Source organism: Anabrus simplex, chromosome 3, assembly GCF_040414725.1.
Source record: "Anabrus simplex isolate iqAnaSimp1 chromosome 3, ASM4041472v1, whole genome shotgun sequence".
NCBI lineage: Eukaryota > Metazoa > Arthropoda > Insecta > Orthoptera > Tettigoniidae > Anabrus > Anabrus simplex.
Genome location: NC_090267.1, coordinates 520824514 through 520843126, shown reverse-complemented (window position 1 = coordinate 520843126; position 18613 = coordinate 520824514).

Genomic DNA, 18613 nt, shown 5'->3' with positions numbered 1-18613 from the left:
GGGTGTATGTGTCATCTTCATCCTCATTTAATCCTCACCACCACGCGCAGGTCGCCAGCGGGAGTCAAATAAAAAGATCTGCATCTGGCGAGCCGAACTTGTCCTCTGACACTCCCGGCACTAAAAGCCATACGCCATTTCATTACAGGGTCCCGTAACGAATGTTTCCACTTCAAGGCAACCGGACAGCACATGTATTTAATAGAACTACTTGGCACTGCTCTCTACTGCATTCAAACAAATCATTGTTAGATATTCAGGGTCACGTAGTGCTATCAAAGTCCAAGGTCATCTAACCTGACACATTTAATTCATTTTGATGGCAATGCGCGTTATTGTTTCTGATTGGAGCTATTTACCTCGTCACCCATTTCTACGTTACCATATGCAGAAGAAACGAGATCTTGGAAGATCAATATCTGAGTTTTGAGCGCAAGATCTTGGAACAGTTCACAGGCACGCAGGAATATGAACAGCGTACTTCTCTTCACACCACTCCGACGTCTGTTGAGCGTTCGCCAGCACTGAGCTGCTTTCTTCCGTAGCCGAGGCTATGGAGGGAGCTGAGTGCTCGCTCCTCACTGTACCAGGTTTGTCTCTCTCGTTAGTGTTGGTACAGGGTAACTTTACGATGTTTCCCTCCACTGAAGTTTATTAATGTTATTGCATGCTTTTCTCTCCACTGACCGCTTAGTTCAACAGCTCCTCTTCTTACTTCCAAGTCTGCAACACTTTAGTCACCAAATACCCAGAAGAAGTATTGTAGCTGTCCCTGGTCCTAGAGAGAGGGTTACTGTCACTATGAAATTCCTTCATAACTGTATGAAGACATCTGCAAACTTGATTTACAATCCAGGTTATGAGATCTGCCCACTGAAGATCTTACAGTGATCTCCAACGGCACATTGTCGAAACGCAATCATATTAGTGAAGTGTCGATATCCTGCCTTCTGTTTTAAACAAGAGGACCTTCTGCGAGCGCCAATTGTTGTGCGGCTGTTCCTGCATCAACAGAGCAAGTTAAATAATCTCTTGGTGAGTGTACAACCTGACTCTTGTCCCTCTCACAACATTGCACACATTCCCATCCGCAAATATCCAGTTCTTCATTCACGTATATAAGGTCCTATAATGCTGCCTTGCGGAACCCTTCTCTTACTCATCACGGGATAAGATAATGCTTCACCTACACCACAAACGTCATCTTATAGTTTATAAGAGTCAAGTCAGCGATTTCTGGAGGGGATACCAGTAATTACACTAATGTTTTAATGTCAGCCAACGTCTTGTAATGTCCTGCGAACATGTTCTCAGAACGATGTCCTAAACTGATTAAATATTCCAGAGATATTTTAAAATAGTTATACATATCCGTGGTTTCTTCCAAAAATGACAGGGATAAATAAAATTCCTGCTACATTACAACAATGTGTTTGACAGGAATGTTTTAAAATATGTCTGGAATCCTAATATGAAGAGAGAAAAAGAAATCATCAATGTATCTCAATTGAGAAGGTGTAGTTACGTTGAAATGACGTGCTAGTTAGAAGACTTTTCACATTCGGAAATGTACTTATTTGATTATTGTTTGGTCGAAGGAGCTATACCAGATGAATGGAGAGTTGCTATAGTAGCCCCTGTGTATAAAGGAAAGGGTGATAGACATAAAGCTGAAAATTACAGGCCAGTAAGTTTGACATGCATTGTATGTAAGCTTTGGGAAAGCATTCTTTCTGATTATATTAGACATGTTTGTGAAATTAATAACTGGTTCGATAGAAGGCAATTCGGTTTTAGGAAAGGTTATTCCACTGAAGCTCAACTTGTAGGATTCCAGCAAGATATAGCAGATATCTTGGATTCTGGAGGTCAAATGGACTGTATCGCGATTGACATGTCTAAAGCATTTGATAGGGTGGATCATGGGAGACTACTGGCAAAAATGAGTGCAATTGGACTAGACAAAAGAGTGACTGAATGGGTTGCTATATTTCTAGAAAATAGATCTCAGAGAGTTAGAGTAGGTGAAGCTTTGTCTGACCCTGTAATAGTTGAGAGGGGAGTTCCTCAGGGCAGTGTTATCGGACCTTTATGTTTTCTTATATATATAAATGATATGAGTAAAGGAGTGGAATCAGAGGTAAGGCTTTTTGCGGATGATGTTATTCTCCATAGAGTGATAAATAAGTTACAAGATTGTGAGCAACTGCAACGTGACCTCGAAAATGTTGTGAGATGGACAGCAGACAATGGTATGTTGATAAACGGGGCTAAAAGTCAGGTTGTGAGTTTCACAAATAGGAAAAGTCCTCTCAGTTTTAATTACCGCATTGATGGGGTGAAAGTTCCTTTTGGGGATCATTGTAAGTATCTAGGTGTTAATATAAGGAAAGATCTTCACTGGGGTAATCACATAAATGGGATTGTAAATAAAGGGTACCGATCTCTGCACATGGTTATGAGGGTGTTCAGGGGTTGTAGTAAGGATGTAAAGGAGAGTGCATATAAGTCTCTGGTAAGACCCCAACTAGAGTATGGTTCCAGTGTATGGGACCCTCACCAGAATTACCTGATTCAAGAACTGGAAAAAATCCAAAGAAAAGCAGCTCGATTTGTTCTGGGTGATTTCCGACAAAAGAGTAAGCGTTACAAAAATGTTGCAATGTTTGGGTTGGGAAGAATTGAGAGAAAGAAGAAGAGCTGCTCGACTAAGTGGTATGTTCCGAGCTGTCAGCGGAGAGATGGCGTGGAATGACATTAGTATACGAATAGGTTTGAATGGCGTTTATAAAAGTAGGAAAGATCACAATATGAAGATAAATTTGGAATTCAAGAGGACAAACTGGGGCAAATATTCATTTATAGGAAGGGGAGTTAGGGATTGGAATAACTTACCAAGGGAGATGTTCAATAAATTTCCAATTTCTTTGAAATCATTTCGGAAAGGGCTAGGAAAGCAACAGATAGGGAATCTGCCACCTGGGCGACTGCCCTAAATGCAGATCAGTATTGATTGATATTGATTGATTGATATGGTCTTCTAATGGGGCCGATGACCTCGATGTTAGGCCCTTTTTACAACAAGTAGCAGCTTTGTAATGATAGCATTAATTGTTTTATTTTAAGACCAGCCGAAGATGTGAGCGGCTTGTCGTGACGTACTCGCCTCCTTGCTCTCTGCGGCATCCTTTACATTAATGCATTAAAGACAGCCGAGGATCGGGTTATTATTCATAAACTACTGACAAGTGTTGCCGCAACGATCTCCATGGCAACGTACCTGCTCTTAAACGCTCACACGACGTTCAGTCACATTTCCCTTCATTTTTCTGTATCAGGAAAAGGTATAGATAAAAAAAATTCCATCGGCTATTTTCGTGTAAAACCAACCGTAAGGAACATACATCGAGTTTCATCCTGCCCTGCTGAAGTTTCGAAACCAAATGCCAAGATAACCTGGATTGTAGTGCCTTATTCCCCGATTTTAATTATATTCTATGTTCACCCGTTCTCTCGTGATGAGAGATGAAGGACAATTAACACTTTCCCTCCTACTCTGGACATAAGTCCAACCCCTCCGCCTCGTGGCGGGGGACGGCGTGAAGTAAGGGATGGCCTGCAGGGGTGAAGTACAGTGCAGGCCCTGCAGGAACCGTGAAAAGCTCTGGTGTACTCTGCTGAAGTCCTCAATGGCAGTTCTTGGAATGGTGGAACTGGCAGAAGAGGCAACCCAGCTTTCCGCGATAAATAGGATCAGCAACCACTGCCTTGTGGGAAAGGGGAGCGATTCCTAAAGGCTAAGGGAGCGAACCCCAACAGAAAACTCCCGCCTACCTGGAAGCGGAAAGCACAGCCCCACCACTAAGCTAGGCCGCTTGAGCCGATAACTCGTGGTAACCCGAAAAAACTCACCAAAGAAACCGAAACAAGAAATAGCTGGACTGATTCAAAAGATGCGACATTTCCTATGAAAAATGACACTCTAATTGGATTTTGGAACACTCAGACCATGTGGAAGACTGGAAAGCTCGAAGAAGTGTCAAAAGAAATGATGCGGTATCGACTGACAATTTAGGGCCTTAGTGAGACGAGATGGAGGGGTTTTGGAGAAATGAAAACAAGGAATGGGAGTACTATGCGTCATCCTCAGCCCTCGCCTAGCACAGCAAAGAAGAGTTTGTTAGATTGGCATCTTATTTCCGAACGAATAATCACCGCACGGTTTACATCTAGAGCAAGACTGGTACAAGACTGAGATAGCTGAAGAAGAGGAGAACGGTCGCTTTTATAGCTTGTGTAGTAAGCTACATGAAGCTCGAGGTCGTGGGGGAAAAGAAATATGGACGCCAGCATGAGAGAGAGAGAGAAATTCTCCAGAGGACAAGGTAGATTCAATTTCAGACTCTTACATAGATGAGAATTTAAGACGACATTTTCCTAATGAACTATCGCGACTACGACGCTGTGATTGTCTCATGCCGGTGCCACATTTCAAAGGCTGTAAGGGTAGAGGGTTGAATATATAGCAGACCTTGTAACTTTTTCAGTCTAAGTAAACGTAAATATTGCACTAGATATAAAAATGTGCGAAGAAGGATAGGAGCAATGCTACTACCCGTATTATTTACATTTACAAAGCCTTCGACGACGTCGACCACGAATACAATGGAAGAATTACGGAAAAAGCCTCTGCTCCCACGAAATTTTCTTCTCTGGTTTCCTCAAACACAAACTGAAAGTAACCAATTGAAATGCAAGTCAATACTGCTTAGTAGAGCCGTTTTGCAGAGATCTCCTCTATCTCCAGTATTACACTATCTTGTAGCGATTAACTTAAGGAGGCTCCTGCTGCAACAAGTCATCACAAACAAACTGCTCTCAACCTTGCACGAATATCAGTTCAAGGATGCAGAGTGATTGGTTTGAACATGAATCTATCCAAGTCAGTATCAACATTGTTCAAGGTTGACTCACTGGTGACGATATCTTTATTAAAGGTGGAGATGTCATATGTGTCTCCCAGCGAGAATGAATCAAATATCCAGGAGTGAATCTTCAGAGTACTATCACATTCAAGATTCACTGGCTGGTGCCAGAAACAAGGTATAACGGAGTTATTCAGACCTCATTTGCAAACCAATAACGAAAAAAGAAAAGAAACCAAAGGAAACCACACCTACTTTGCAGAAATCCAATGGTCAACAATATGTCTCTCGGTTATTACCATCCATCAGAGACTGCTAATTTCAGATGGCAACCAGCCATAAGACATAGGCTGCACGGTTGTTAGGTAACATTGTGTGACTACTCAACCTTACCTTACATCATACCCTGCAAGGTGGTAAGGTAACATTGTCTGACCACTCATCGATACAGTAGATCAACCTGCATGGTAGTTAGGTAACATTGTCTGACCACTCATTAGTACCGTACATCAACTTGCAAGGTTGTTAGGTAACATTGTGTGACTACTCAACCTTACCTTACATCATACCCTGCAAGGTGGTAAGGTAACATTGTCTGACCACTCATCGATACAGTAGATCAACCTGCATGGTAGTTAGGTAACATTGTCTGACCACTCATTAGTACCGTACATCAACTTGCAAGGTAGTTAGGTAACATTGTCTGACCATTCATTAGTACCGTACATCAACTTGCAAGGTAGTTAGGTAACATTGTCTAACCACCCATCCCACATTACATCACAGACTGCACGGTAGTTAGGTAACATTGTTTGACAACCCATCCATACATTACATCATAGACTGCACGGTTGTAAGGTAACATGCTCTAACAACCCATCCATACATTACATCACTACCTGTACGGTTGTTATGTAATATCGTCCGACCCTCCATCCATACTTACATCACAGCCTCCACAGCTGATAGGTAACATTTTCTGAACACCCATCCACACGTCACACCACAGCCTATACGGTTCTTAATTAACATTGTCTGACCATACATACCTTACATCACTGCCCTACGATTGATAGGTAACATTTTCTGACCATCCATCCATACCTTAAAACACAGCCTGCAGAGATGCTAAATAAATTTGCCTGATCATCCATTCATCCATACATTACATCACAACCTGTACGCTTGCAAATTAACATTGTCTGACAACCCATTCATTGCTTACATCACAGCCTGCACTCTTGCTAATTAAAATTCTCTGACCATCCATCCGTACCTTACAAAACAGCCGATACGGTTGCAAGAGAACACTATCTGACCATACATACCTTACATCACTGCCTCCAGATTTGGTAATTAACATTGTCTGACCATCCATCCACACCATACATCACTGCCTGCACGGTTGCTAGTTAACACTGCCCAAACTCCCATCCATACCTTACATCACTGACTGCACGGTTGTTAGGTAACATTGTCTGACCATCCATCCATACCTAACATCACAGCCTGCACGGTTGTTAGGTAACATTGTCCGCCTATATATTAATACCTTACATCACAGTCTACATATCTGCTAGTTAACATTGTCTGACCACCCATCCATACGTTACATCACAGCCTTCACGTTTGCTACGTAACATTGTCTGCCCATCCATCCATACATCACATCATAGCCCGCACGTTTACTATGTCACATTGTCTGACCACCCTTCCATACCTTACATCACAGTCTGTACATAGTTAACATTGTGTGATCCTTCCATACCTCACGTCACGGCGTGCATCAACGCAGTAATTAAAACTGAGAGGTCTTTTTCTATTTGTGAAACTCACATCGTGACCTTTAACCCCGTTTATCGTCATGTCATTGCGTACTGTCCATCCGACAACATTATCGTTTTCCGTTTGCTTTTGCTCTTGATCTTTCAAATTTATTACTCTGTACAGAATAACGTCATCTGCGAAAAGCCTTATCTATGATTCCACTTCTTTATACATATGATTTATATATATATATGTGTATAAGAAAACATAAAGCTACTCTCCATTCATTTGGTATAGCTCCTTCATCAAAACAATAATGAAATAAGTACTTCAGATATGGTACTATATCCCAACCTACTGTCTTTAGTATATTCCCCAAAACCTTATCAATTCCAGCTGCTTTTCTAGTTGTCAACTTTTGTAGCTTACTGTAAATGTTATTGTTGTCATGGGTAAATGTTAATCCTCCTCTCTCTGGACCAACTGCTGACTTCTGCCTTGTGAAGGTCCTCCTCCACGGTTGCTGTGGTTGCACTTCCGTCACACGTCTTGTCGCTTCACGTCATACAAATGTTATGTCAATAAAACTGTATTCTAAATACCTCAGTTTGTTCTGTTTCGAATAATTCCCTCCGAAAAGGCTCTTTCCAGATTGAGCTAAAATGATTAGATGCACAATGAAAAAAAATCTTATAATTTCCGCTAAGATTATCTTATTCAGTCCTAAGAAATTCAACGGACTGGTACTAATCCGTTTTTGAGGGAGGCAGTTCTTGCAATTGTCATTAATTCCAAACATCCTTACATACTAAATACAAGGCTGAAATGTGGGAAAAGGCTTATCTAATAGCTTATGACGGTGCTTTAATTAAAAAGAATGGTGTTTAACCCCCCGTAAAATAAGAACCAAGTTGAGAGAAGTTAACCTCCCACAGAAAGGTACGGGAGTTAACATCCTCCAGCCATACAGTGGGTTGATGCCTTGCTGTTCCAGGCTGGACCACAACGAGGAGACTGCTCGCATGGAGGAGGTGTGTGTTAAGGGGCTCACGCTTTACAGTCTTCTCTCTGTCAATGTGCGTCCGCACCGACAAACACTATTAACTAACAATTTTCATGAACATTTTTGATTGTTAATAAACAAACAATGCGTCATTGTTAACTATTCGACCATGTTGGTAAACGAAATATCTTTAACTTTTGTGAATAAAAATGTCGGTGTTTTCGTTAACATTTCTGTTCGCACATGCGCAACGACGCAATTAGAGTACGCAAATTCGTAGCGCGAAATACGATGCTCTCTTATTTATTTTAAAAATTGGCCACGGAATAGCAAGCGAAAATCCTAACACACAGTATTTTAAGTTCTGTATGATATTGTTTTAGCTGTGTTCTAATGTAGTTTAATTTCCATAATCATTTCCATATCCTAACTAGGTTAAATGAAGATTTTCTCTATTTCGTACCTTCACCAGTTCCTTAAGATTTTTGTATAAAGCTTCAAACACCTCAGGCTCGAATACTGTTTGTTTTGATACTCTAGGCATGTGTCACAAGAGCCTGGAGCCGGCTGTCCGACCATCTCTATCGTATTTGCCATTTCAGGCTCTGTTACTCTCAACAAGAACTCACAGTCACGTGGGGGCACTCTCAAGAAAGTTTCGAAAGCCTCCTGCATCACTAATGAAAAGTTTTCTTCAAAATTCCAAACGTCATTCCAATGTTTTTCTTTGCCACGCTTTCCCTCTAGTTTCTTCCTCCTGACCCTATGCATCGTAACCTCACAAACAGTTCTTGTGGTATGCCAAACAAAACTGTGTTCAGAAATGTTTTCATTAGCATTCTTTACTAATTTTGTTTCGTTAACATTGTTTATTAACTTCGGTGTCGACAAACTATTACAGGCAGTACCCGTCGAATTGCTATGATAGCCTTAAAAGACCACTGAAAGGGCTTTATAATAGGATGAGGAGGATGCAGACGACTTGGATCATCTTTACCTGTCTGTAAGTGCCACATTAATATCTACCGAGTGATAAATGTATAGAGGAGAGATCTGAGAATAGGATTCTTCACCTATTTTTGCTTGTCATTTGGAACGTACTTTTAAAAGTTAAGTCAGGATTGAGAGTTAAGCAAAGTAGACTAGGAAAATATAAATTAAAATCAGAAATAAAAGAAACCCATTAGATACCAGGCACTAGAGTACCTGATCTATTAATAATAATAATAATAATAATAATAATAATAATAATAATAATAATAATAATTGTTCCCGGGCATCTGTGGAACAGCAGAGGTGAAAGAAGGTGCCGGGATGAATGGGTCTAACTACAAAGTCAAAGTTAATTTAAAATTTTAAGAAAAGGTTATATTTTCTTTTCTAAAAAAAAAACTAATAACAATGTAACAGGTGCCAGTATCAACAAATAGGTCGAGTCACGATAAGATAGGTGGCATAAACTTATCTTGGGCTTCAAGCCGTTACTTTACAATTTTGAGCTCCTAGCTCACATTACAATCACAAATTCGTTCAAGGAGCAGAAATATCCTAATACGTGGAGCCCTTGCTCCTCACTACAGTATTAAGCCTCCCAGAGGCATTTTACAATACTAGAAAAGAACTGCCCCGCTCTCAGAATTCCAAGCCTCTTAAAGGCAATACCAGACTTTACAATTTATTGCCATCAAGGCACAACTTACAACAATGACACGGGAGTATCTTATACCCAATCTACTGGGCCTTAGCAGAAAAAAGAACAGCTTAAGTAAATGGCCCGAAATACAAAAATGAAAGGAGGCGGGTACTTGCACTCCTAAATACTCATTTTAAGACCTAAAAGGCACTAGGCCGATGAAACAGGGGCTATTGCCAAACTATGGAGGTGACCCGAATAAGAATAATTCAAGACATTACAGAAAGCAAGAAAACCAGTTACCAAAACGCAGTCAGCTCAAACCAATATGAAGGGGAGCTCGAGAGGGTAAGTCACCCTCTATCCCCGAATTACAGTTGCAGATTTTATGAAGTCTGTACATACGCCGGCAGAAAATTACATGTTTAGAAAAGTAGGTTACATATTAAAGTTTCGGATCTTACCCGCGGGTTAAACTGCTGAGCTAGCAAGAAATAAGATGTTAAACGGCCATTACCTTACTGAAGAGCTGCTGGCTGATGAAAGAGGCACCACCCGCCTCCTGCTACACGTCCACACACTTAGTTAGATGTTGAACAAGTGGCCGAGAGACGAGAAAATCAACAGTTTGTAAACCCTCGGGGAACGTTCGAGACCTTTCGTGAATAATTAAGCCACACCCTCTCTCTTTTATTGGTAGATGAAAGGTTACACACAAAATCGAAGAAGAAGCCCGTGATTGGTTAGAAATTAATTACAGAAATTATGGATTGGCTAAATTGAAAACTGGCGGAAAGAAACATAAATATTGCCAACCCACAACTGAATGAACGAAATTTAGTAAAGAACAAACTTATGAATACAACATTTCTTCAAATAAAGTTCTTTCACTTCGCACCAGGGTGCATGATCATAGTTTTCTAGTAGAGACATCTATGAGAGAGTGTCCACACTTCTTGGGGAACAGAAAACAAAACAAGTTGAAATTCACACAGTACTGGCAACTTCATAATCACAAAATTAAGGTAGTGACATCTTGTGAGCAAAAGTTTAAGGATGTCTAGTTTTAAGTTCAGAGTTTCTCCTGTAGGGGAGTTTTATTGGCGCAAGATTTAAACGTGCGGCATAGAGGTGTACCTCCCGGTACAATAATAATAATAATAATAATAATGTGGCCACGAATCAGATCAACCAGCTTCAAACACAAGCTGCAAAGGCGAGTCTCCAAATCTCCTTTGAGTAAACAAAATTCATTACAAACATCAAACTGGTGCCAAGTGAGCTAGAAGGGACACACGGAAAAGTCAAGCGAGTTGAAAAATTTAAGTATCTTGGTGAATGGATAGAACCTAACATGTCCGAAAAAGAAGCGCAATGTCTCGCCATGAACAAAAAAAGGCACGATGGAGAAATTGGAGGTGAAGGAAAGAAAGATTTTGAGGAAAATGTTAGGTCCAATCAAAGACAACGGCGAGTTTAGGAGACGGCACAACCAGGAGTTGTACTCGCATTTGGAGAAAATAACTGACGTGATGCGAGAAAGGAGGATTACTTTTTATGGACACATGGCCCGAATGAATTCAACACGGTTAACCAACCGTATTTTCACTTTCCTCCAAGAGAAAAAGGCGAAGGGGGCATGGTTTAGTGAGGTACAGAAAGATCTGCAGGAGATTGGGATCTCATTTGAAGATATCCAGGAGCCTGTCCCACTAAAGAAAAAACCCCAAGAACATCAGAGATCCAACAAAAGCCGAAGATGAAAACTGGAAAGGCATGGACGGAAGAGCGAAAGGAGCAGCGACGTATAAGAATGAAGGAATACTGGACCAACAGTAAAGCTCAAGGGAAGCAGTTGAAATGACGTAGTCCTTAGTTGGCCGAAACGGAATAATAATAATAATAATAATAATAATAATAATAATAATAATAATAATAATAATAATAATAATAATAATAATAATAATACCGGTAATAATACAATTATTTCCACTTCATTACTTTGAATTGGTGAGATCGAATAGATTCGTCGATGTTCACCATATATTGAATTAAACCAACTAAACTAATACTTTATTAGCTTGTAAATATAATTATGTCATTTATTTCCATAATTATAAATTCAGAATGTCTGATAACGTGCTCTTAACAAAATGTGACTATACCCACATTCAGTTACTGCCCGAAATTAACGGAGGTCCTTCATGCAGTTTGGATTACTTCATTGCAAGGTGTGATTATTTCTTAAACAATTTTAGGAGAGCACCCGCAACTCCAAACACTGCAGTAATCAATGAATTTCTCTTTAATGTAGTAAAGTCGAAGTTGAAAGTAGACGCATGTAGTGTCCTAGACATAGATGCGAACTCAAGCTATGTCAGATTAAAGGAGAAGCTAATTCGGAAATACGGAGACGTTCGCGATGAACGCTTTCTACTTCAACAAATTTCTAATTGCTTTCAGAAAATAAATGAACAGTATCACATTACCACGATAGACTAGAATCATTAAAACTTCAGTGCATACAAGATAAATTACCAGGGAGCAATATTAGAACTAAAATTCAGAGAACTTGAGGAATTAAGCTTGCATACATTTAAAGCTCCCTGACCCGGTCAATGACTGGAAAACAGGTTGTAGGTTTTCATTTTCATTTTCACATTTAAAGCAGGAATTATGGAGCCGTATCGTTGATACTTACGATACGCACAAGTAAATGACCTCGGTCGAGCAATCCGAATGTGCAGGTCATATGACAATGATCGCACACGGACCAGCTGAGGAACGGACAGAGAACACAACAGATACCGGTAATCACAATCCATTTACCGCACATAAACTTGCTCCATTCTGAGACCTCAGCAGAACACACGATGAACATGCAGCCAAGACCTAACACAAGGCCGTTCGTCCAATCGAACACACAGCCAACAAGAACAACTACACCTGTCCGACTCGTTGGCTGAATGGTCAGCGTACTGGCCTTCGGTTTAAAGGGCCCCGGGTTCGATTCCCGGCCGGGTCGTGGATTTTAACCTTCATTAGTTAATTCCAATGGCTTGGGGGCTGGGTGTTTGTGCTGTCCTCAACATCCCTGCAACTCACACACCACACATAACACTATCCTCCACCACAACAACACGCAGTTACCTACACATGCCAGGTGCCGCCCACCCTCATCGGAGGGTCTGCCTAACAAGGGCTGCATTCGGCTAGAAATAGTCACAGGAAATTATCATAATTATTATTATTATTACCCTAAGGTAACGTTTCAATCAGTCTCAACCAAACCAGAACTATCCGAGACCAATGTCAGGCGTTTCTACCGTAAGAGGAAACGTTAATTCACATGCAGAATTCCCTACTGACATTCAGACAGAAAACCCCATGCATAAAGTATAGTTTCAAACAGAAATTGAAAATTAGGCTCGTACTAATGTCCCTTATATCACTGAAGAATGTGACACCGCCTACATTTCAGATCACTATGACACGCAGGTTGGCCGATCTTGCTTTTCTAATGAGCAAACGAGTGAGGAATACCATCAGGATTTTCACTTGGCCCAGCAATCACAATCGAAAACTTAAACAACATTCGCGACGCACCTAAGTTGCCATTCATTAATGTGTGAGTATTCAAGATTTTGATTGATAGTGGGGCTTGTAATTCAATAATAAACCCTGACATAGCACTCAGATACTTTTCTGAATTTATGTTTAAAGACCCATTTTGTATACAGTCAGTACATACAGAAAGTATTGGCGATGACAATGTAAGTTACCCAATATTTCTTGAGCACAACATAGACACACATATAGAGTGATGAAATGGCACGGTTATTTTGATGCCCTAATCGGCTCTGCCGACATCACCAGATTAGGAGCAAAAATAGACTATGGCACTAATCAAGTCACATTAGCCGGCAAAGTCATACCTTTTTATTTTTATTCGTCCAACAAGCAGAAAACACTCAAACCCACACGTCATTCACATTAAACCGCTATCCATAGAACGAGGAGACGTGTCCATTCAGTTTCGAATTTGCAAGATGCAATTGTGTATGCTGAAGAGGGCATCCCATTAACGCCAGTTTTAAGAAAGAATTTACAAGACCCGTAATGATTGAGACTTTAGGAAATATCGAAGTCCATCCATTAGAGATGAATCTCGTAATCGATCAGAATGTAAATGAGTATCTCAGAACCCAACATACGAATCAGTTGGACAAAATGCAATTCGTGAAAACAGTTCTAACTCTTGGGATGTATTTTACTACCCAGTGTTTGATAACACATGATCCGGTATACAAAAGAAATTACCGTTGCCCTCCCACATTGAAAAACATATCAACAGAGTTTCAGCAAATCTCCATATTCCAAACCAGGAAAATTGAATTACGTACCTGATGGCCTATTTCGAATAGAAGTAAACATCAGCGAAGATAAAGAAACGTAGGAGATGAAGGTTATCAAAAAGGACTTGATAATCAGACGGTCCATTCCAATCAGGAAGACCCTATATTCACCCTTAAGATGCCCGAAAGAAAATTAAACCAGAACCGAAACCAGATAATTGTCAAATTTGGTAGCTCACCGAAGATTCTCGAACAGAGGATATTCAAGAAGCACACCAGGCATATTCTGATTGTCACACGAGACAACCGGAATCAGGATTTGAATAATCACTTACTGGAAACAATTATTCCTTCTAACAAATACGCCGTTCATTTTTATGACGTACCCCTTAAAATCCCATTCACCCAAACATGTCAAAGATTGTTCACATCAGAATTGATAATAATTAGATGCATGTAACTCTTAAAAGACGTTCAGTCCCCAGATTCACAAAAACAGATAATTTTACAATATCATGCTTTGAATTATAATGGCATAAATGAAACAGTTGAGCAACTACAAACGAAATACTATTGGCCACATTTGAGAGAACAGGTTCTTACACTGATCAATCAGTGTAACTCATGCCAAAGAAACAAGTATGAGAGAAACCCCAGTCAGGGCCAGAACCAAGGACCTATCACTGCAGAACACCTCTTTTCTTCAATCCATATTGATTTCATTTCGAGCAGGATAGAATACTAACTATAATAGACGTGTTCTCCAAATACGGTCAAGCATATGTCCTGTCAAATGGTGCAGCCCTGGCCGTATTAAATGAATTGCAGAGATACCTCGCACCTCCCGGGTACCCTATTATCGGGGCGGAGAATTTGAAAATAATTTAATTAAAATTGCAGAGATACCTCGCACCTCCCGGGTACCCTATTATCGGGGCGGAGAATTTGAAAATAATTTAATTAAAGACTTTTGTAAATCCATAAACACTGAATTCCATGCCACAACCCCGTTGAACTCATCATCTAAATCACCAGTTGAGAGATTTAACTCAACACTTCTCGAGAAATTGCGCATTTCAAGACATAAGTTCACTCCAGCTGTTACCTAGTATAATTATTTACTACAATTCAGCTATTTATTCCACGATCATGCAACCACCATTTAATGTATTATATGGTCCATATTATAAGTCCCTGGATCATATCTCTCATCAATGAATACTTTGAAAGGCAAGGTAGATACCTACTCACAATACAGAACAATATCGAACCCAGTACTACCAACTTCAAACACATTTACAAAGTATGAGAAACTGTCTTTGTATTAGACCCACAAACTAGAAACATAAAATCGAAGAATCTCTACAATGAAGGTATAATTACACAAACTGAAGAGAACAAAGTTAATGTAAAATGAAGAATGAAAAGACCCATGTAATGAACTTTAGGGATATAAAACCTGAAAGGAAAACTGATCTCGTTTCAGATTCACCTGCGGCCATGGATTCCTTAAGTCAGAACCCAAAGAAACTCGAGGATTTTACGCTGATCCGCTAGGGCCCGCCGTAATGATAGACGACTACCACAAATTTCTGTTTCACCTTAACCTCACTACGTTAAAGGAATCTTATGATAACCTACAGGACACTGGATTGAAATTCTAAATACATATAAATTGCTACCTGTTACTAACAGAAGCAAACGAGGCCTAATTAATGGTCTAGGTTCAGTAATTAAATTTATATCTGGTAATCTGGATCAAAACATTTTGATAATTTACAAACCCAATTAAATGCTTTAAGAAAGAGCCGTACTAATGAAATACAAAATGTAAATAAATTAATATCCATTAGCAATTCTATAGTTGAAAAGTTCTATAATGAAATTAATAAAATGGACTCCAATACTTAACTCATTAAAAGTATGTTCCAAAGGCAAAACTTCGAAATCAATGTATTAGAAAATTACCAACACATAGTGTCGTGTGTAAACAAGTTCAACAAAGTAGTGAGTGATCTAGAAGAAACTATCAGTCTCTCATTCAACGACATAACCAACATCAAGGTATTCTCCGCAAAAGACTTGAAGAATATAATTAAACACCTACAGACTGTTTATTCAGAAAGAGCAATATTATTATTTTATGAAATACTTCCTCTCATGCAGAGGCTGCCTTGCGACAAAGTATACTTTTACATTTATTTTTAGAAGATAAATAGATATACTGTATTTGATAAATGTACCTACATGTAACAGTGATTTCTTATAATTATCAGTGAGCCCCTTAAGGCTATGATGGCAATCTCCCGTAACGCTGTAACTGGCAGAGACATCTGTTTCCAGAAATTAGCGGCAAAAGCGGGAATTGTTCCCCTTGCTCCAATCATCAGACCTACTATGTTGATTTCCTCTATCTGGTATTTCTCTCTGTAATAAGGAATTGTTGGTAAGTAAATATTCCTTTTCTCTGAGGGCTGCGACTTATGGCTTTCAAAGCGAATTGTGGGGTCGATGATGTAACCTCTCTTCTTATTCTTGAAAGCAATGATGTCAGTCCTTCTGTGGCTTCCGTTGTCCGCTAAGCCATGAACCTCTTCAAGTACCTCGAAACCATGGTCTTTTAGCGTTGCCGCAATTAACGAGCGAATGTTATTGTGACGCGTATTCCTTGAAAGTTCACCATGAGGACAAGATCCCAGAACATGCGCAAGTGGCAATGTCAAAACCTGAATGAATTTTCATTCTATCAGTACCAATTATTGAAAAACAAAATTACCAACTGTACGCCACATCACCTATCCCTAGTAAAAACAAAACTATCCTAATTCCTTCCGAGAAATATTGCCTCCAAGGATCCACAGGAATGCCATGTATAAAAGGTACTAAAGGTTATAACTAACAATGATGTGCAAGAACACTTACTGTTCTATCCGCAAATGATATTACAGACCTGCATTAAGCATCAAAACGTTGTAAATGTATCAGCTCCAAATATTATATATACTAATGAATCCTGTCCTATATCTGCAATGGGAATAACATTGGACCCAAACCAACGAACTATGTACATAAATTCGCTATCACGAGCAATGCTTACCTAACCCCTTCCAAAAATAAAATAAACTTTCACTTGTCCCACCCGCATGTAAATAAAATGAAATTAGACTTAATCCCTGTCACTCCAAATTACCTCACTTCAAGGAGACATGACTATTCAATTGTAATTATAACATTTATTGTACTATGTATATTATTGTTAAGATTTAGACAAAAACTATGTAATATGTATCAAAAATGTAAAATAGGTAAGGTACAAGTCAATGAGGACATATACTTGTCAGTTAGGGGGGAGGAGTTACCTGACCATACCGGCATATCTCCTGAAACCCCAGGTAATGTACCTAGTATCTCAGGTACAGCAAGTAATATTCATTATTATGAGGTTTGAAGGAAATTTTACAATGTATTTCAATACCGTATAATAGGCATAGGCTGATTCAGGAAGTAATGTCACAATTGTATTTGTCACTGGGTTGGTCATCAGTGACACACATGAGCGGCCAGTCACGAACAACTGAGTGTGTTGTAATCTGAACTTTGCTCGCTATTTCATTATAAAAGAGCCTGTGTCCCAAGCTCGCTAGCTTCACTTAATCATCAACACGCTGTAAGTTAGGATTCTGCCAGCCCGTCACCAAGAATCGAACTCTGCATTAGATTTCAGCAACTGTTTAACTTATTCAATCTTCAATAAAAGTCAAGTTATTTTAAACCTGCTACAAACAAGTCTAGTTATTTGTGAAAGAGTAGCCGACAGCAAGCGGTAAATAATTCGTGACCTTAGTGGTTTAACATTAACACAATTTAGAGGTTGTACGTCCGAGTAATAAACCGCTAAAACTTAACTCACGTACCTTGTGAGCCCCAGCCAGTCGCTGTAGATCAAAATCTAAAAGGTAAACTCAGATACATGCATTACTTTACGGAGTGAAGAGCTGGACTGTGAAGACTTCCTCCATGGACAGATTAGAGCCCTTTGAAATGTGGTTACATAGGAGAATCCTGAGACAGATCTCGTATCCAATAATGAGGTGTAAACAACACAGAGCACTGATGTCATGGCTCGAAAAACCCAGAGACTCTTCAGATAAGACAGAAGAAAGGGCTGCATATGCCTCTAAGAGAACGCCCCAACATTTGGCACGTCGGTTCTCCTTGTAACGAGGTTTGTCATCTGTTGTAGGAGGCCCTGCGTGTCCGTTGCTTACCTGAAGGTCTCTCCCCAAATTAAGTAGCGGTGCGCTTTTTCTAGTGCACGCTACGATCTTATCGCCTCGTATCCATCTTACTGCTGCTCGCCTATTTATAGCCACATGCGCATTTCCTTCTAATTTTACCATTTCTTAGCACAGGAGAGCTACTCACTGTGGGATCAGAAATACCAACAATCTCCCTTAGTTCATCAACAGCGATTCCAATAGTAACAAATCATATTTAAAAATTTAATTTCGCCGTCAAATTTTCGTGGAAGAATATTCATGAATGGAACCATACGTGCTATATATGGTTCTGCGAAAAATTTCAATGAACATTTTTTAAATTGGAAATGTGCAGATCTTGAACGCAAAATTATTTTTTGTTCTACTTGAACATACCTCATTTCCTGGACATGTATGAAGTGGCCTTAACTTCTCCAGCGTTTGAGCTGGCTTCATATCAACCAATGAAGCGTCTCACTCTGTGACTCTGCTTCAAACTTTATCAACTGTGGATGTCGTAGTCACACTCTTGAACGAGGGAACTCCGTGAATCGTTTCTTAACCAGTGTGAAGTGTGCAGCGTTTTACGATAACGTCAAACTTAATGTTGTCATGTACTTACAAATTCTTTGCAAGACAGTTCAGTGCTTCAATTTCTTGTTGGTTTGCTT